Source organism: Capsicum annuum, chromosome 2 (assembly GCF_002878395.1).
Source record: "Capsicum annuum cultivar UCD-10X-F1 chromosome 2, UCD10Xv1.1, whole genome shotgun sequence".
Taxonomy (NCBI): Eukaryota; Viridiplantae; Streptophyta; class Magnoliopsida; order Solanales; family Solanaceae; genus Capsicum; species Capsicum annuum.
In genome coordinates this window covers 66,295,474-66,316,508 of record NC_061112.1, presented here as the reverse complement: position 1 = coordinate 66,316,508, position 21,035 = coordinate 66,295,474, and positions in this window count along the sequence as shown.

Below are 21,035 nucleotides of genomic sequence, written 5' to 3'. Positions count from 1 at the left end.
CAAGCTTAAAGGCAAGTTCTACAGAGTGGTGGTTAGACCGGCTTTGTTGTATGGGGCTGAGTGTTGGCCGGTTAAGAGGGTCCACATCCAGAAGATAAATATGACGGAGATGAGAATGCTTCGGTGGATGTGTGGGTGTACTAGGAAGGATAGGATTAGAAATAAGGTTATTCATGATAGGGTTGGAGTGGCTTTGGTGGAAGTCAAGATGAGGGAAACGAGACTGAGATGGTTTGGGCATGTGCTGAGGAGAAGCACAGATGCCCCAGTACAGAGGGTGTGAGAAGTTGGATAGGGAAGATTTCAAGCGTGGTAGAGGTAGACAGAAAAAGTATTAGAGAGAGGTGATTAGACACTACATGGAGCAGCTTCAACTTATCAAGGACATAGCCTTGGAAAAGAAAGTGTGGAAGAGGCAAATTAGGGTAGAAGGTTAGTAGGAGTTTAGGCTGTTGTATGCTTTGGTGTGGTAGTTGGAGTATCTTGCTTTTTGGTTTTATTGAATTTGTTCATGTCTATTGTATCTTGATCTATTAATATTCCTTATCTTTATTTTAGATTTCTTTATTTTGAGCCGGGGGTCTATCGGAAACAACCTCTCTATCTCACTTTTGAGGTAGTGGTATGGACTGCGTACACCTACCCTCTCCAGACCCCACCTGGTGGGAATACACTGGGTATGTTGTTTTTGTTGTTGTTGAATTCTCCGTTCCTTCACTGGCCAGCAGCAATAGATCTTTGGAACATCTTTTTCTTAATTTTTAGACTCTCCTAGGTCATGCTTATCAGTATTAAGAAAGCATACGATATCTAGTGTATTTTTGTAGAGTTGATAAAGTCGTCAAAAATTCTAAAGATGGTGCATGCTTACTTTTTGGTGCATCTGGACACAAAGGAAACATAGGTATTTTAGATCGAATTTCAACTCCTAATAACTCTTTAAAAGGCCGAGTGACTTCATTGTTTTTTCAGTTGGAGTAATCAAACCCCTGGGAGGCTGTAACTACTATTGAAGATTTTTTGGATTGCGTCGACTCCCTATTAGCATAGAATTTTGTATATGAGCATACACAATTTTTTCTATATACTTTTGCTTATGGGTATTCTTGATCCGTTTAATGAAATTTTATTAGTTCATCAAAAAAAAATATAGTGGTAAAGGTGTTACCAAAAATTATTTAGGTTGTAGATTTAAATTTGCGGTGTGTTTTTCTTGAATTCTTTGAATCTCGAATGTTAGATTTTCTGGCTCCATCATAGGAATAGCACCTAGCTTTAAAATCTTCAACAGGTCAGCTGCTCCCCCCCCTCCCACACCCCAATTCCTCATAACCCGGTTTCTGACCACCCCAGCGAACTATCCACTTTTAGAAAGGCCCACCAAGTGAGTTTACAAGAATCTTTTACTTCTCTAAGTGTGATCATATGAGAGTGTAAATAATGGTACCTCATCTGATTCAAAATTCCAACAACTTCCTTCTAGTTCTAAACTGGCTAGACTAGTGCTTCTTCCCATGACATGAGCACCACTTTTCTACATTCTACAGGAAGTAGAAGCTACTCTCCCTAGATATTTTGGACCATCAACTTTATATCATAAAAACTGCTACTATGTTTGTAATTGCAGACAGTCGACATAAGTTTATTTCAGGATATGATGTGCTTTCCTATCTTCTTGTAATTATTCTAAAGTGTTCAATTTTGCCCATTTACAAACAATCATTTCTTCTTGAAATTTTCCCCATAACCACAAATCTTCCTTTTCTTTTATTTTTCTAGAGAAAACGAGATGTATACTATGAGAAACCTAGGTGAAGAATATTATTGAATTATTGTATCTAAATAATTACATTGAGACCTTATTTATAGACAACACATTACACTCCTTTTCTAAGTAGGACACGAACACTACAATTCTTTTCCAAGTAGGATTCTCTTTCTCTATATATATTCTATTCCTACTCATATTCTAACACTCCCCCTCAAGCTAGTGTATACAAGTTATATATGTTAGGTTTTTAAGAGGTGTGAATTAAAATGAATAGGTATGTTTTGAAAAGACACAAAAGAAAGGATGCAATTTGAATAGACACCTTTTCGGTTTGGATAGTTATGACCTTTCTAATGAGTTGTGACTTTTTTGAAGAGTTGCACCTTTTTTGAAGAGTTGCACCATTTTCGAAGAGTTGCACCTTTATGAAGAATCATTGCTTCTATTTATTAAGCAACAACTATGATACCTTAAGCTCTTGAGCACTAAACTCTCCATGAGATAAATAGTTGGATTAGGTTTCGAACTCCACTAGTCTCACCTCAATCTGAGATTGAGGAAAATGTTATGGCCAAATTATGTTGGTGATGTCAAATGCCAGTGACAACGACTCTGACCATGACTTATTATCAAACATAAATAGTCATCAGGAGGACTAATTTCCACGACCGTGAATAAGCCCATACTTTGACCACTTAAAAACGAGTCCAAGGAACGACTCATTGAGAGACATAACAAGTCGTTAGGAGGGATCTGTTATCACAACAGAATGATACCCAGGAGTTTAGCCTCTGACTACGATTCTTCATAATGACTCGTGATAATAGACAACAAGTTTTTATGAGGGACCCATTGTCATAACAGCGAAGGACTAGATTATCGATCCTCGAGTGACGACTCCAGGCTATGACTCATGGTAAGACCTTATAAGTCCTTACCCAAGCCGTGATGACTGTTCCTAAACTTTTCCTGCACATTTTAATTAAGGTCTTTTTGGTCTTTTCCTCCCACCATACTTTTTTCCATAACTTAAAACACTTAGGTGACCCTTTTTTCCATTAGTTATCAAGATCAAACCTCATTTTTTTTCTCTTTAACTCCCAAGGAAAGGGGTATTAGGGTTTTATAAGGAGTTCAATGTTCAAGCTTCAAACTTAGAATTCTCTTCAATTTATTCAATACTTTAGGCATGCTTCTCATCCCTTACTTGTATTTTTACATTATGACACTTATTTACTTAATATTCATATGTTTTGAATGATGGTTTGAGCTTGAGTTGAGAGTTTTTGGTGGTTAACACTTGAATGACTTCTTCATTATTTTAATAGGGTATTCATGCTTAAATTGATGGATTTTGGAATTGAATGGAGGCATTATCACAATGTTTGCAAAATGGTGAATTGGATTTTATAATATGGATGGATTTTGGTATGGTAATGAAATTAACCTCAACCCACCTTGTAAACTTGATCTTTAATTTGGATATTTGTATAATTTAACTTACCTTTTGAAAACATTGAAATTTCATAACAACTTAAATGGATAAAAATGATTTTTGAAGGACTTGGTGTTCATGGTTTTTGATTTTAAATAAAGCTTGGGAATCTAATGGTTATATGAATTTGTTTGGGATGATTGGAATAGCTTGCAAGAATATTGGTACGATAATACCATGGTGGTAAATGCCTTAATAAATGATTCTTGGCTTAATAGTTGGTTTATGTGCAAATTATTTTAATTTGGGCTTAAAGGGAATTGTGTAGCTCATTAAGAAAGTGTAGGTCCCAGGGGAGGGGGTAACACTGGAAACAATATTTGCTGACGTTGGGCAGCTACATGACCATGTGTCTGGATACACATTATATTATGATGGATATCGCCTTAGTGTCTTTAGCCTATCATCGATTTCCTCGGTACATGTGGCCAACATGGATTGGGTCCCTTCTGGTATGGTGAATCGAACTCTTATAGCCTGTGGGTGTCTTTAGGATAGAGCGATCTACATAGTTCAGGCTACTTGTTTAAACACCCATGTTCATAACCTTTGTCCCTATCCCGACAGCCTTTATATGTATATATAAATATGGTGCATGTAGTTTTGATTGGTTTTTGGCAATAACATTATTTTATCCCTTCCTTCAATTACATGCCAGTGCTCTCCTTACCAACCATCCCTGAATAATACATCATTTTATGATGTAGATTTAAAAGGCCTTTTTTGTCACTCTTGTACAATGTTAGGTAGTATGGTTTATCGGTTGAGTTGCTGTGAAGTAGTGACCCTCTATATTTCGGAAAGACCTGTCATTTCATTAGTTTTTATTTTTCATATTTTAGGAATTGTGAATTCCTTTTTATCATAGTCGGGGTCATGTCCCGACATAGTTTGGTATTCTTGGTTTAGAGGCTTCGTGGACAAGTATTAGTTGGTTGTTTATTTAGATTCTTAGAAATTTAATTTGACTAACTATCCTTCTTATTACTACTTGATTGGCTTTCACTATTTACATTTATGTGCTCTAAAGGTTAGGCTAAGGGGGTGGTCTGCAGCCCACAGTAGGCTTTAGATACTGGTCACGACTAGGCCCTATTTTGGATCATGGGAAAAACTTCAAGAAACTCATTAAGCACAGGGAGATATTGCAAAGAGGAACTCTCAGAGTTAGAATCTTTAACCCGAACTAAATGATACAAACACCCTTTTGAAATCATTTTCTGAGATCTAAGATAGGAAATAAACTTCCCTTTGGATACTAAGGAACTCCTCTACCATTTAATCACTAGTTCATTAGGAATATTAAAACTGACCTTTCGGATCCTACAATCCAAAGAAGCATAGCTCGGATTGTAATACCCTGAAGTTTCCTAACTAAATTTTTTTGTCCCAAGAATGTCAAGTGTTAGCTTCTAAATTGAATGATATTTATTTAATGAGGAATTTTCAATATTTTCACTTTTATTCATGTGGAAAATTCAATAAGCTTTCCATCGATATAAAATTTGCCTAAATCCGATAATCGGGTAAGAAGTTATGACTATTTCAAGTTCCTATCAAAAAACAGCGCCATATTAGTCAGTGGCGCGTTGCGCCACAGGAGAAAATGACAATTGTCAAATTCCATTAGGGGTCCACGATAGTGGCGCATCGCGCCAAACTTTTAGGTAAAAGATAAAGCGGCAACGCGTTGGCTCCGCGTCGCGCCATCCCTCAATTTCCTAGTTGTCAAATTCCAGTGACACGACGCAATAGTGCCGTGTCGCGCCTGGGGTCCAATTCGGGAAAATTTCACTGAAATTAAAAGGCACATCCAGGGTTAAAAAGATCAATTTCCCACCCCTATTTAAGCCCTTTAACACGAGATTCAACTATTTGAAACCCAAAATATACTAGTTTTTCTCAATTCTCTCTAAAGAACAAGCTAGGGTTTCAATTGAGGATTCAATTTCAAGAAAGTCTCTCCGTCAATCTTCGCTAAATCAAGAACTAAGGTATGTCATGTGTTGATTCATGGTTCTCTTTCACCCATGAAGCTCAAGAATCTCTTTTTAAAATCAAAGATTTATATATTTATGAATGTTTATGATTTGATTGAATTGAAAAGTGATGTTCATGTTGTCGTTTGGTTTCATTCCATGTTATAGACTATTAATTACTAGAATTGATTCTAGTATGTGAGGAATTATGCGGTATTCATGATAAACCCTTCAATTCACAAGTTGATTGATGTATCCTTGATTATTAGATGTGTTGATGATTGTATAACCATAGCATGCTCCCCCCATTTTTCATTAAATGCCTATGTAAAAGAAAAGGGCCATACTAGTATGATAATATGAAATCTCCATTCATGTAGAAGTTATGTATGTCAAGTGTTTGATAAAATGTCTTAGCTAATGGATTATGTATTGTTGATGTTGGTCCTGTACTCAAGAAAGTCATGCTTTGTCAGTTTCCTTCTATCGAGTCCTGGGGGTACTTATACTCAAAAAATATAGTTGTGTGCCTAGAGTTTGTGTCATTTTTTCACGATATCCTCAGTCAAGCCATGATTCATAGAACTCAGTCAGTCATGTGACTTAGGAAAACTCAGTAATACAGTAATCTTAGTACTATTCCATTAATCAGCGAAACTCAGTAAATCAGTCCATTTCAGTTCAGTAATCCATGTTCAGTGTTTATTCAGAGAGAAATAGAAATTAGCACCGAGTGAACCCAAGGATGGGAACACACACTATTATATGAGGGTGTGATTCTTTGAATTCATCCTTGCATTCTTGAACTATGTCTCCAGCATAGGTTGAGACATCAATACTGTCAGATGAGGGTTGATGAGGTGGATAAGCATGTTAGATGAGGGCCCCACCATTCTTTTTTGGGGACACTGTCAGTTGAGGGTCACACACAGCTTGTCCTTACCTGTGGCGCGGTATTGATATCCTTCCAATTGGGGTTATAGATTGGACCCCAACTCATCCATAATGGCGTATTAGGGGCATGTTGGTTAGATGACTACTTCCTATAGTTTTTGTTATAGAATCAGGACTATCAGATACAGTCATTCATTCTCAGTAATAGAAATCAGATAGTTCTATAGAATTTAGGACTGTCAGATACAGTCAAATCAGAATTGTACGGAACTCAGCTAGTTCCATCAGATTCAGGACTATAAAAAATAGTCACTAATGTCATCAGCTATATCAGTTATCAAAATTCAGTTATCAGTCATGTTAGTTATTAGTAAATTCATGTTATCACGATCTCAGATATAGTTACGACATATTCATGCATGTATTCTCACGTTCATATTAGTAAGCCTGTATTGTTCATGCATATGAACCCCATGCATTTAGCCTACCTTCCATGCATACCAGGATATTCAAAGTACTGATGCATTTTCCCTATGGTGTCTTATACCATAGGTTTAAAAGCACGAGCTCCAGTGCATCAGTAGCATTCCAGTATCAGTAGTCAGAGTTAAAAGTGAGTCCTCATCTCTCGAGGACATGATCATTTATTTATTATCACAATAAGTAATTTATTAGTTGGAGTTAGTTGGGGACATGCCCCATCAACTCCTCATTCGGATAGTTCAGTCAGTTAGAGGCTTTCCAGACTGTCATGTTCAGACTATCATGTTATTTTAATTTTTTGTGGGTATTTCATACCCCATTCAGATATTATATCTTTATCAGTTATGTTACAGTCTTGAACCTTATGACCTTTTTGTTCATGTTTCTGCAATCATACAATATATTATGTATTATATAGGTACAAATATCAGTCATGGGTTAGCTTATGGTCCTTCGAATTCATGAGCACCGTGTAGCATTCTGGGTACTAGATTTAGGGCATTACAAACTTGGTATCAGATCCAAGTTTAATAAAGTCCTAGGAAGTCTAAAAGCCACACCTAGTAGAGTCTTGTGCATGGGTGTACTGGACGCCACATTTATATGCAGGAGGCTATAAGATGTTTTAGAAATATTTTCCCTTCTTTTAGTATTCATGTCATGCCAGTGAGCATAATCTCAAGTCAATCTCTCAGTCAAATTCGTTTTTTCCATTCTTCTTCAAAACATGCCCCCTAAAAGAAGAAATGAAAATCAGTCAACCCCTCTGCCCGATGAACCTTCAGGCGAACATGTTTCTCATATAGAGTTGAGAGATAAATTTACTACACTTGCTCAGTCAGTTGCTGTTCAGAATTAATGACCAGCCATCGTTCCGGCCAACCTAGTGGCCAATTCAGCTGCAGCCTGAATTCGAGACTTTACCTGAATGAATTCTCCATCCTTTCTCGGGTCTAAGTCAGATGAGGACCCTCAAGAATTCATTGATCAAGTTTAGAAGGTTATAGATGTTATAGGGTTTTCATCTATTGAGAGTGTAGAGCTAGTTGCATATCAGTTATAGGATATTGCTCACACTTGGTTTAAACAGTGGAACTCAAAAACGCCAGATGATGTAGGGCTTATTGAGTGGGAGGAGTTTGTCATTGCATTCTTAGATAGATTCTTTCCCCAGTAGCTAAGAGGGGCAAAGGTGTTAGAATTCACAAACCTCAGGCAGGGCAACATGACGGTGAAAGAGTATTCTCTTAAGTTTACTCAATTAGCCAGATATGATCCTCATGTGGTTGAAGATAGCAGGGCAAGATGAGTAAGTTTGTTTCTGGGGTGAATGATTGTGTGGTTAACGAATTTAGGTCTGTAATGTTGAATAATGACATGAATTTATCCAGGCTTATGACTCATACTCAACAGATAGAAGATCAAAAGATTAAGATGAGGGAGAAGCAGAATAAAAGAGTAAAGACAGGTAGTTTCAACTTTGCTCAGCCTAAATCAGAAAGAAGAAACCATTCTCAGTTTCGTCCTAAGCCGTTAGTTCCATCTCCTTCGTCAGCTAGTGCTCTAGCTCCTAAGTTTAGGGATAGTAATAAAGATAGGGCACCAGGGTCTAAGTCTTAGGGCAGTGTCAACAACGCCCGAACTAATCCCCTTTGTCAGACTTGTGGTAAGAACCACAAGGGTACTTGTAGAGCTGTTAGCGATATCTATTTCAGATGTGGCAAACCAGGACACAGAGTCAACGATTATCCTCAGTCAGGTTATCAGGGTTAGTTGAATTATTTCTCAGCTCAGTCCAGTTGCCCAAATCAACAAGGTGCCACTTCTACTGCTACTAGTGGGCATCGCCCAAATAGACTCTTTGCTCTCTAGTCCCGACAAGATCAAGAAAATTCTCCTGATGTGATTACTGGTACGTTACAGATATTTCATGTGCATGTTTACACTTTGCTAGATCTAGGACCTTCCTTGTCTTTTGTCACTCCCTATATAACAGTTAATTTTGGAATCAGTCCTAAAATTCCAGCAGAGTCCTTTTCAGTTTCTACCCCAGGGGGTAAAACCATCATGCCCGACGGGTATACAAGAACTGCCCGATTATGATATTTCAGAAAGTGACTTTAGCAGACTTAGTCAAATTAGAGATAACTAATTTTGATATCATTCTCAGCATGGATTGGCTTTATTCCTACTATGCCACAGTCGATTGCAAAAATAGAATAGTCCAGTTTCAGTTTTTGAATGAACCCATCCTAGAGTGGAAGGGTAGTGTATCCGCTTTTAGAGGTTATCTTGTTTCCTACCTTCAAGCACAGAAAATGATATTTAAAGGATGTGTTTATCATTTTGTTTGAGTTAAGGATACCAGCTATGAAAATCCCAGTCTTGATTTAGTCCCAGTCGTGAATGAATATTCAGATGTCTTTCCCAAAGATCTTTCAGAAATTTCTCCTAAAAGGGAAATAGACTTCGGCATTAGTCTTCTTCCAAATACTCATCCTGTATCTATTCCACCATACAAAATGGCACCTACAGAAATTAGAGAATTTAAAGAGCAGTTGAAGGATCTATTAGTTGAGGGATTCATCAGGCCCAGTATGTCCCCATGGGGTGCACCAGTCTTATTCGTGTGAAAGAAAGATAGTTTTCTCAGAATATGTATAGATTACCGTCAACTCAATAAAGTCACGGTCAAGAACAAGTTTCCACTTCCTAGAATCGATGACTTATTTAATAAACTTTAGGGTGTTAGTTATTTCTCTAAGATAGACCTCAGATTCGGCTATAATTAGCTCAGAGTTAGAGAATGTGACATTTCAAAAATATCCTTTCATACCTGGTATGGTCACTTCGAATACTTAGTCATATCCATTGTTCTTAGCAATGGTCCAGTAGCTTTCATAGACTTGATGAACCGTGTGTTCATACAGTACTTGGACATGTTCGTCATAGTCTTTATAGATGATATTCTAGCCTATTCCCGCAGTGAGCGTGATCATGTAGACCATATCAGAATCATACTTTAGGCTCTCAGAGATTATCAACAGTTTGCCAAATTTAGTAAGTGCAAATTTTGACTAAGGTTAGTAGCATTCCTTGGCCATATTATTTTTGGTGATGGCATTAGATTAGATCCTAAAAAGACAGAAGCAGTAAAAAATTGGCCTAGAACTGTCTCTGCATCAGATATCAGGAGTTTCTTGGGTTTGTCTGGCTATTACAGGCAGTTTATTGAGGGATTTTCTTCTATTGCATCCTCTATGTCTAGATTGACTCATAAGAAAGTCATGTTTTAGTGTTCATATCCTTTCGAGAAGAGTTTTTTGAAGTTGAAGACCCGACTCACCTCAGCTCTAGTCCTAGCTCTTCTAGATAGTTCAGATGGTTTCTAGTGTATTGTGATGCATCTAGAGTAGGTTTGGGTTGTGTCCTCATATAGCATGGTAAGATCATAGCCTACTTCTCTAGATAGCTTAAATCCCATAAGAAGAATTATCCTACTCATGCTCTTGAGTTAGTAGCCGTAGTATTTGCCTTAAAGATTTGGAGACATTATCTATACGGAGTTCATATAGAAGTGTTCACAGATCATAAGAACCTTCGGTATGTCTTTTGTCATAAAGATCTCAATCTTTGTTAGAGAAGGTAGTTAGAGCTCTTGAAAGATTATGACATGAGTGCCCTTTATCATCCGGGCAAGGCCAATGTAGTGACAGATGCTCTCAGTAGACTGCCTATGGTTAGTGTTGCTCATGTTGAGGAAAGTAAGAAGAAGTTAGCTCAGGAAGTCCATCAGCTTTCCAAACTAGGCATTCACTTAGTCGATTCACAGGAGGGTGACATGTTGGTTCAGAGTAGTTCAAAATCATCTCTAGTTTCTGAGGTGAAAGAAAAGAAAGATAGAGACCCCAGTTTAGTCAAGTTGAAAAAGTCAGTTGATGAACAGAAAGTAGAGGTTTCCTCCAAAGAGATAGATGGTGTATTGCATTGTTCGGTTCATTTTTGTGTTCTAGGTATAGATGACTAAAGGTAGAAAATTCTTGCGGAAGCGCATGGTGTGCGCTACTCTATTTATCCAGGGGCAACAAAAATATACCGCTACTTAAGGGAGATCTATTGGTAGAGTGGGATGAAGAGTGATGTTGCAGAGTTTGTGGCTAAGTGATCTAATGTTAGCAGGTTAAGACAAAGCATCAAAAGCCTAGTGGGTCCATGCAGGAGTTCAATATTCCTACATGGAAGTGGGAAGAAGTAAACATTGGCTTTGTAATAGGTTTGCCTCGTACTCGTCGCTAGTATGATTCAATTTGGGTTATTGTAGACAGAATGACCAAATCAGCCCATTTCCTTCCAGTTTATACTTCTTATTTAGCCGAGGATTATGCCAAACTCTACATCTGGGAGTTGGTCAGATTACATGGTATTTCATTATCCATTATTTCAGAAAGAGGTACCTAGTTCACCTCTTATTTTTCTAGAAAGCGTTCCACAAGGTTCTTGGTACCCAAGTTCATCTTTGTACAGCCTTTCATCCTCAGACAGATGGTCAAGCAGAAAGGACCATTCGACCCTAGAAGATATACTAAGGGTGTGTGTAATTGATTTCAAACGTAGTTGTGATGACCACTTGCCTTTGATTGAGTTTGCATACAACAATAACTATCATTCCATTATTCAGATGGCTTCATTCGAAGATCTCTATGGTACGAGATGCAGATCTCCCGTCAGTTGGTTCTAAGTTAGTGAGGCCTCAGTGATAGGACCTGACTTGGTATTCGATGCCTTAGAGAAAGTCCGGTTGATTAGAGAAAGACTCTGGGCTGCTCAGAGCCGACAGAAGTCTTATGCAGATGTGCGTAGAAAGGATCTCGAGTTTAAGGTTGGTAACTATATCTATCTAAAGATTACTCCCATGAAGGGAGTGAAGAGGTTCAAAAAGAAGGAAAATCTCAGTCCCCGATAGTTTGGTCCGTTCAAAATTCTCAGTCACTTTAGCAAGGTAGCTTATGAGCTTAAATTGCCTTCAGATCTAGCCTTAGTTCATCCAGTCTTCCATGTCTCATTGCTCAAGAAGTGTATAGGTGACCCAGCAGTTATAGTCCTTATTCAGAGCATAGATGTTCAGAACAACCTCTCTTATAAGAAGATTCTAGTCGAAATTCTAGACTACTAGACTCGTAGAATAAGGAACAAAGAAGCCCCTCTAGTCAAAGTTCTTTGGTGGAATCACTCCATTGAGAGAGCTACTTGGGAAGTAGAAGCAAACATGTATACCAAGTATTCTCACCTCTTCTCCGCTAACTTAGATCTATCTTTAGGTAATAGTTCTCCTTATGATTTTCAGTTTTCATGTCCTGATTTCAGTTATAACTTGATATCATCCTCATGCTCAAGATTCTATTTTTAAACTGGGTGCTAAGTACCATTGCATATTAAATTATATGTTCATGCAATGGATTAGTCATGTATTCATGCATCAGACATGTATTCTCCTTGTGAGAAAACTCAGTTATTAAAAATCTCAGTCATGTAATTAGTTTCGTCATGTATTCACACATTATATATGTGTGATCAACTTATCATTACTCTCAGTCATGCATTCATGTATCAGCTCAGTCATGAAATCATGCATCAGATATGCAAGCTCAGTATGAATCTCTGAAATGTCAGTTATGTTAGTCATGTTTCATTGTTCATGTTCAGTGTGTATTTTGGCTTATAGTTTCTCCTCTTTCAATCAGTCTCATTCGAGGACGAATGTTCCCAAGGGGGAGATATTGTAGTACCCCAAAGTTTCCTAACTAAATTTTTTTTATCCCAAGAATATCAAGTGTTAGTTTCAAAGTTGAATGATATTTATTCCATGAGGAATTTTCAATATTTTAACTTTTGGTCATGTGGGAAATTCAATAAGCTTTCTATCGATATAAAATTCACCTAAATTCATAATCGGGTAAGAAGTTATGACTATTTCAAGTTCCCATTGAAAAACAGCGCCATATTAGTCAGTAGCGCGCTGCACCACAGGAGAAAATAACAATTGTCAAATTCCAGTTGGGGTCCGTGATAGTGGCGCATTGTGCCAAACTTCCAGGTCGCAAATGAAGTGGAAACACTATGGCTTTGCATCGCGCCATCCCTTAATTTCTCAATTGTCAAATTCCAGTGACACAACGCGATAGCGCCGCATCGCGCCAGGGGTCCAATTCGGTAATATATTACTGAAATTAAAAGACATGTACAGGGTTAAATGGGTCAATTTTACACCCCTATTTAATCCTTCGAACACAAGATTCTGCTATTTGGAACCCAAAATATACTAGTTTCTCTCAATTTTCTCTCAAGAATAAGCTAGGGTTTCAATTGAGGATTCAATTTCAAGAAAGTCTCTCCATCAATCTTTGCTAAATCAAGAACTAAGGTATGTCATGTGTTGATTCATGGTTCTGTTTCACCCATGAAGCTCAAGAATCTCTTTTCAAAATCAAAGATTTGTATATTTACAAATGTTCATGATTTGATTGAATTGAAATATGATGTTCATGTTGTTGTTTGGTTTCATTCCATGTTATAGACTATTAAGTACAAGAATTGATTCTAGTATGTGAGGAATTGCGCGGTATTTATGATAAACCCTTCAATTTACAAGTTGATTGATGTATCCTTGATTATTAGATGTGTTGATGATTGTATAACCATAGCATGCTCCCCCCATGTTTGATGAAATGCCTATGAGAAGGAAAAGTGCCATATAGTATGATAATATGAAATATCCATTCATGTATAAGTTATGTATGTCAACTATTTGATGAAATATCTCAGCCAATGGATTATGTATTGTTGATGTTGGTCCTATACTCAAAAAAGTCATGCTTTGGCAGTTTCCTTCTATCGAGTCTTGGTGGTACTTGTACTCGAAAAATATAGATGTGTGCCTAGAGTTCGTGTTATGTTTTCATGATATCCTCAGTCAAGCCATGATCCATAGAACTCAGTCAGTCATGTGACTCAGGAAAACTCAGTAATACAGTAATCTCAATACTATTCCATCAGCCAATAGAACTCAGCAAATTAGTCCAGTTCAGTTCAGTAATCCATTTTCAGTGTCTATTCAGATGCGAGTAGAAATACCGAGTGAACCCAAGGATGGGAACACACATTGTCAGATGAGGGTGTGATTCTTAGAAGTCATCCTTGTGTTCCTGAACTATGTAGCCAGCATAGGTTAAGACATCAACACTATCAGATGAGGGTTGATGAGGTGGATAAGCACTGTTATATGAGGGCCCCACCATTCTCTTTTGGGGACACTGTCCGATAAGGGTCACTCACAGCTTGTCCTTACCAGTGGCGCGGTATTGACACCTTTACAATTGGGTTTATAGATTGGACCCCTACTCATTCATAATGGTGTATTAGGGGAATGTCGGTTAGATAAGTACTTCCCACAGTTTCAGTTACAAAATTCGGACTGTCATATACAGTTATTCAGTCTTAGTAATAAAACTCAGATAGTTCTATAAAATTCAAGACTGTTAGATACAGTCAACTCAGAATAGTACGGAACTTAGCTAGTTCCATCAGATTCAAGACTGTCAGACATAGTCACTCATGTCATCAGCTATATCAGTCATGTTACTTATCATTAAATTCATGTTATCACAATCTCAGATATAGTTACGACGTATTCATGCATGTATTCTCACGTTCATATTAGTCAGTTAGCCAGTATTGTTCATACATATGAGCCCCATGCTTTCAGCCTACCTTCCATGCATACCAGTACATTCAAAGTACTGATGCATTTGCGCTATGGTGTCTTATACCATAAGTTCAGAAGCACGAGCTCCAGAGCATCAGTAGCATTCCAGTCTCAATAGTTAGAGTTAGCAGTGAGTCCTTATCTCTCGAGGAATTGATCATTTATTTATTGTCTCATTAAGTAATTTATTAGTTGGAGTTAGTTAGGGATATGTACCATGAACTCCTCATTCAGAAAGTTCAGTCAGTTAGAGGCTTTCCAGGCTATCATGTTCAGACTATCATGTTATTTCAGTTTTGTTTTAGGTATTTGATACTTGATTTAGATGTTATATATTTATCTGTTATGTTACAGTCATGAACCTTATGGCGTTTCAGTTCATGTTTCTGCAATCATACAGTATATTATGCAGTATACAGGTACAGATATTAGTCATCGGTTAGTTTGTGGTCTTTTGGGGTCATGAGCACCATGTAGCATTCTGGGTACCTTATTCGGGGTGTTACATGGATAGAGCAAAAACCATCCCCAAGGTTACATCAAAATCTTCCATATCAAGTTATATCAAATCCACCAATGTGTCTCTATTAAAGATGGACATCACACAACTCCTATAGATTTTAGCAACAATAGACTCACCCACTGGAGTAGATGCCGAAAAAGGGCCAAAAATACTTTAAGGATCAAAACCAAAATGTACAGCAACATAAGGAGTTACATAACACAGGGTATAACCTGGATCAATCAAATAATAAACATCACGAGAGCAGAGTTGTAACATACTAGTGACAATATTTGGTGATGCCTCAGATTCATATTGATTAGCAAGAGAATAGACAATTCTGTCTAGTATTGGTACCTGAAGTGGCGCCTTTAGGTGCAGGAGATAAAGAAGTGGAAACTGGGACCCGATTAGCTTTTATGGAAACCCTTGCCAAAAGAAATCTAGCTGCATATGTCCAAGTTAACCACAATTATAGCACCGATTTCTCTCCTGGCCTGAGATAAAGAGGGTAAGGTGGGACGACTGAGCTCCACTATCCTGAGACTGGGCACCCTGTGACTTAGGACCATTTCTAGGCTAAAAACAATAATCACTCGAAGGCTTAGGATAAGGAGCACTAGCTTTTGGGTGAGAATTTCCCCAATTCTTATTCTTAGTCCACTTCCTACCATATATCCCACTGTTCTTAGTCCAACTCATATTAGATGCCAACTCTGGAGAATAACGGGATAATTGGTGGAATTTCAAGGCATACTCCTTAACACTTATCTTACCTTACTTCAAGTTCACAAACTCTTTGACCTTAATTCTGAGTAAAGAAGTGATCAAGAAAAGCATGTAAAGAGTCATCCCACATAGCCGATTCAGTATCATCACCCTGCATCATTTCCTACTCATAATACCACTGGTAAGCCACACCTTTCAACTGATAGGCAGCAAACTCTACACCCTTAGAATTACTAGCATGCATAACTTTAAAAATCTTCTCCATCTCATCAATAAATCCCAAAGGATCCTCGTCAACCCTAGAGCCTATAAAAGTTGGGGGATTCAACCACATAAATTGGCCAATTTGATTAACCTCAGATGAACTAATAGCAGAACCAATATTATCAAGCCGACGAGACTGTAATGCCACCAGTTGGTCAAGAAAATGAATAGACTGAAGGAACTCCACGTTAGAGTACTCCCTGAGGCGACTGAGCATAAGTATCGCCATCCCAAAAATCCCAAGGAGGACCAGTAGGGACCAATGGAACCCCACATGGAGAGGTACAGTTAGGAGCAAGGACCCTAGACTGGGTCTACACACTATAAACAAGGCGAGTTCCTTCCAAATTTTCCTAATGTGGTACATAGTTTCCAACAGAGTTTCTATGATGGTTAGACCTTCGGGTAGGCATGATCTGAAATGCGAGTAATCTAGGAGGTAGAGAAATTTCATTGTAGCTATACTATACTCTATAGCCCAAAATACAACAGAAGAAAGGAAAATATTCCTAAATGCCTTGTAGCCTCCGCATTACAAGTATCACGCTCTACACATCCATAAAAGAGGCTCTAATCGACATTAGTTTGTGGACACCTAAAAACCCTATATCGTGCTCTGATGCCAACCTTGTCTCAATCCAAACTTGGGCCTAGACATGATGGGTATCTCAAGCCTACCGTGGGCTAAAGAGCATCCCAGAGCCTAAACTCCAGAGCACAATATAACAAACAATGGAATCTAACCAAAATAGCTATGAGAAGAATATATAAGTCAAAAAAAGATTCAAAGAACTAAAACAAACGATTAATCCATTACTTGTCCACAAAAGCCTCTAAAACCAGAAATACTAACTAAGTCGGGATATTACCTCGACTATGACCAAAAGAATTCAAAATGAAATACTGAGACAACTAAAAATAATGAAATGACCAAGACTTTCAAAAAATGGAGGCTCACCACTTTAGCAGATCCACAGGAGTACCAAATAACCTAACGCTGTACATAAGCAATAGAAAAGACCTCATACCCAACAAAATGAAATAATGCAGCATCTAAGAATGGTTAGTGGGGTGAGCACTAGCATGTAACTCAGGAGAAAGGGATAAAATAATGTCATTGCCAAAACTAGTCAAAACTTATACAAAATATTTACATATGCATATATAGAATGTCGTGATAAGGACAAGGGTCATGAACATGATATTTTAAATCATTAGCCTGAACTAAGTATCTTGTTCTGTCCGAAAGTCACCCATGGGCTATATGGGTCTAGCTCCTCATGCTGGAAGGGTCCAGGGCATGTTAGCCACATGAACCAAGGAAAACCCAACGAAAGGCTAAAGACACCAAGGCTAAAGATATTCTAAAATATAATATGTGCACTAAGAACACGGTCACATGGACCCCTAATATCGGTAAATGTAGTTTCCAGTGTTTATCCTCTCGGGACCTACACCTTGACGGTGAGCTACATAATTTTATTTAAGACCAAATTAAAATAGTTGCACATAAACCAACCATTTACCCATGATTCTTTCATTAAGGTATTTACCAACTTGGTATCTTTATACCAATATACTGGTAAGCTAATATAATTATGCAAAACCAATCAATATAACCATCACACACTCAAGTTTTATTTCAAATTGAAAACCATGGCAACCAAGGTCATCCAAATCCATTGTTATCCATTTATCCTTTAATGCAATGCAATGAGTTTAAAAGAAAAGTTAAACAATGCAAATATCCATATTCAAAATCAAGTTTACAAAGTGGGTTGAGGTTAAAGCCATTATCAAGCCAAAATTTCATCAATTTGGGGAAACCAATATCCCCCATTTAAACTATTAATACAATGCACCAATTTAGTCCTAAAACCATTAATTAAAACATAGTAATCCATTAAAATTAAGGGACAACTAATTCAAGTAAACCCAATCAAATTCCCCTCAACCCAATTTTAAACCTACAATTTAAATCACATGAATATTCAATCATTAAATGCCACCATATAAAATTTACATTAAGGAAAGAGAAACATGCCTGAAATATAAATAAATTCATAGATAAATCAAAGTTTGGAGCTCGGATGATGAATTCTCTGTGAAACCCTAGAACTCTTCTGAGATTAGAGTTTAAGAGAAAAATAATGGTGTTTGATCTTTGATAACTGAAGTAAAAAGGCAAATTGGATGATTAAAAGTTGTACAATGGGTAAAACAACCATAAGCCAACCATAAGCTCCTCACCATAAGTAGAAAAAACATAAACTGGATGAAAATTACAGAGCGGCATGGCACATCGCTATCGCGGAGCTTAGCTTCCATGCATGCCCTTATTGTGAAGCTTAGCCTATGATCCCCTTTTTAAAGTTTCCCAAAATACCCTTTTAACACCTCTTATCCTAATTAAAGATAAAAATTAATATTATGCATTCGGAAGGGTCAAAAATAAATTCGTTGAAATTTTTTGGGGACTTACAAAATTTTTTTTGTAAGGGGATGTAATAGTTTAATACAGAGACAAATAGGTAATTAGAACCTGCATTGGCATTGGAAAATGTCTTGGAAGTCTTTAGAATATCTTAGAGTTGCTTGCATTGCTCTGATTGTAAATTAGGGAGCATGCTTAACTCAGGACATGTTGCAAAGAAGAGGAATTCCATTGTGAAGCAGACTCTTTTGGAAAAGTTACAGGAATTTTGAGAATATCTCTTTCTATATTCTAGCCAGATACAATAAATATGGGATCTTTTTTTGAACAGAAGATGAGTGCATTGGACGATGCCAAGGAATTTAATAGATTTACTTATAATTTGGTAAACTCATAAAGTGAGGAATGATCTGAAGAAAATTTGGAAAACTAATACATATTTGCATCTTTTGGACCATTTAATTGGAAGGGAATAAGAGAGGTTTTTGAGAAGTAAAGAAGTCTCATAGCTTTTTAAAGTAATAGATGTCTTCAAAATTTATACTTATGGTGTAAGGGGGATGTAGTAGAAAACTTAGATCAGCTTAGGGAATTTATATAGCTATGCAGTAACTTGTAACTTTTTTGGTACCTCCTTTGTTCTTACTTAAGGAAAACCTTTGCCTTATCTTTAAAAAAATAACCCACAAACAATAAGGGCAACACCATACCTCAATTAAACTAAACTAGTAAGGGGTTATATCAGAAAAAAGACGCCCAAAATGTTTTCATAAAGTCATACATGATACTTGCCTACTGTATTAGAAGAATCAATAGTAAGTCTATGTATCATTAAAACAACCCCAGAAACACCTTTCAACACTATGGTTAAGATATATAATGATAAAAAAGGACCTATAAAAGTCAATATATAATTCTTACCTGTGAATTAGAATAAACAATATATTTCATATGCTATCTTATCCCGCGAAGAAGGGCTATAACATAATTACAAGATCACTTATAGTATTTGGTTTTACTGCAACCAAGAACCAAATGCCAATTGATTTTGTTTAGAAAAATAATCTAAAGCTGCCAAGAGAATCACATCTTCAATGTTGAACCAATGCTTTTGATAAGTTATCAAGCATTATTCCTTTAGCCAACTAAATTCATATAATATTTAAAGGGTAGTTTAAACTCATGAGGTATTTTTGGGCGAATTTAAACATGAAATAAAAGGGAGGGGCTAACTCCGATGGTGTTTTATTTGGAACCATAGGTTCAGAGGCACAGGACCCAGAGTTTCCTCAGCAGTTCAGTCCCAGTCAGCAGTAGTAGTCATAGCAGTGTGTTCTCTTCTTTCAAGGATGAATCTCAGTTTACTATTTTCCATCAGACTTTATTTATATTTTTAGTTGACGGAGTTAGTTTGGGACATGTCCCATCAAATCCATAGTTCAGACAGTACAGAGGCTTTTCAGACAGATATTAGACGTATTAGTATTCAATTTACTGTATTTTGAGTATTCAAAGATGTGTTGAACCTTATGGCTAGTTTCTGTAGTTATTTCAGATATTATGCTATGTACAGGTATAGATATTAGTAAAGGGTTAGCTTGTGGTCCTTTGGGTCCATAAGTATCGTGTGAAGTCTTGGGATGGGATCTCGAGTCGTTACAATAGACTACCAATAGAACAAAATAGAAAGGAAGGGAAAATGATAGTTGTATGAGAATTCTAGAACAGGGAGCAAGTTTTATGAACTTGTGACCGATAATAATGTAGCAACTTAAAATGGGCTTAAATCAAGGGTTCTCAGACATCATTAATTATTATCAGCATGAATAAGTCAGCTATTGGTATGCAGGGATCAATAGATCTCTTGAAAGTACATGCACTAGAGTGTATAATGTATTCCTACTCATTGTTCAAAACTTGAGAATACATGCTTCCTAAATGTCTTTTTTTTCTTTCCTTTTTTGGGGAACGTAATTGTGTATTAATAACCAAAATCAGCTTCCTGGAGATACTAAGATATCAAAACCTTACACATTCAAAAGTATAAGGGGTCTTCAATCAAAAAGACTTGCAAGATTATACTTGCCAATTAAATCTACTAATTATCCTATTTCCCCAACATATTACACCCAAAAAATTAGAACAAACTAAGATAATACAACCTAATTTTTTGGATGGAATTGCTAGTGTCTTTAAAATGTCATGAGTTCCTCTTTTTTCGAGCCGTCCACTAATTGCAAAAGGAATTACCTTCACCAGGTCTCTTCACTGCTTTATCTCTCTACATACTTCTAGTTACTCAGAAGTTCCAAATTAGATTTAGGCAGAACTTGTTTAATCCCGAATATACTAAAGGACATGTGCCATAGATTTATCGTCGTCATGCACTAAAGGAAAAAAGTGATTATTGATTTCCCCTTTCTATCTACATAATAGACATATTGAATAAATCTAAAGACCTCTTTTTTGTAACTTATCTTTGTTTGGCATTATTTCCTTACCACTAAACAAATAAAGCGTGATAATTGGTGGAACTTTGACTTTTCAAATATGCTTCCAAGGCCTACACAAATTTTGATTAATTATGTGGTTGATGTTGACCTGAAAATTTCCCTTCCCTACCTAACCTCTATTTAAGTTGGTTTCAGTTCTCAGTAGTTCCTCCAAAAGTACCCAGGAGAAGAAGCATTCAGTTAAAACTCCCAATTTCCCACTCATTAAA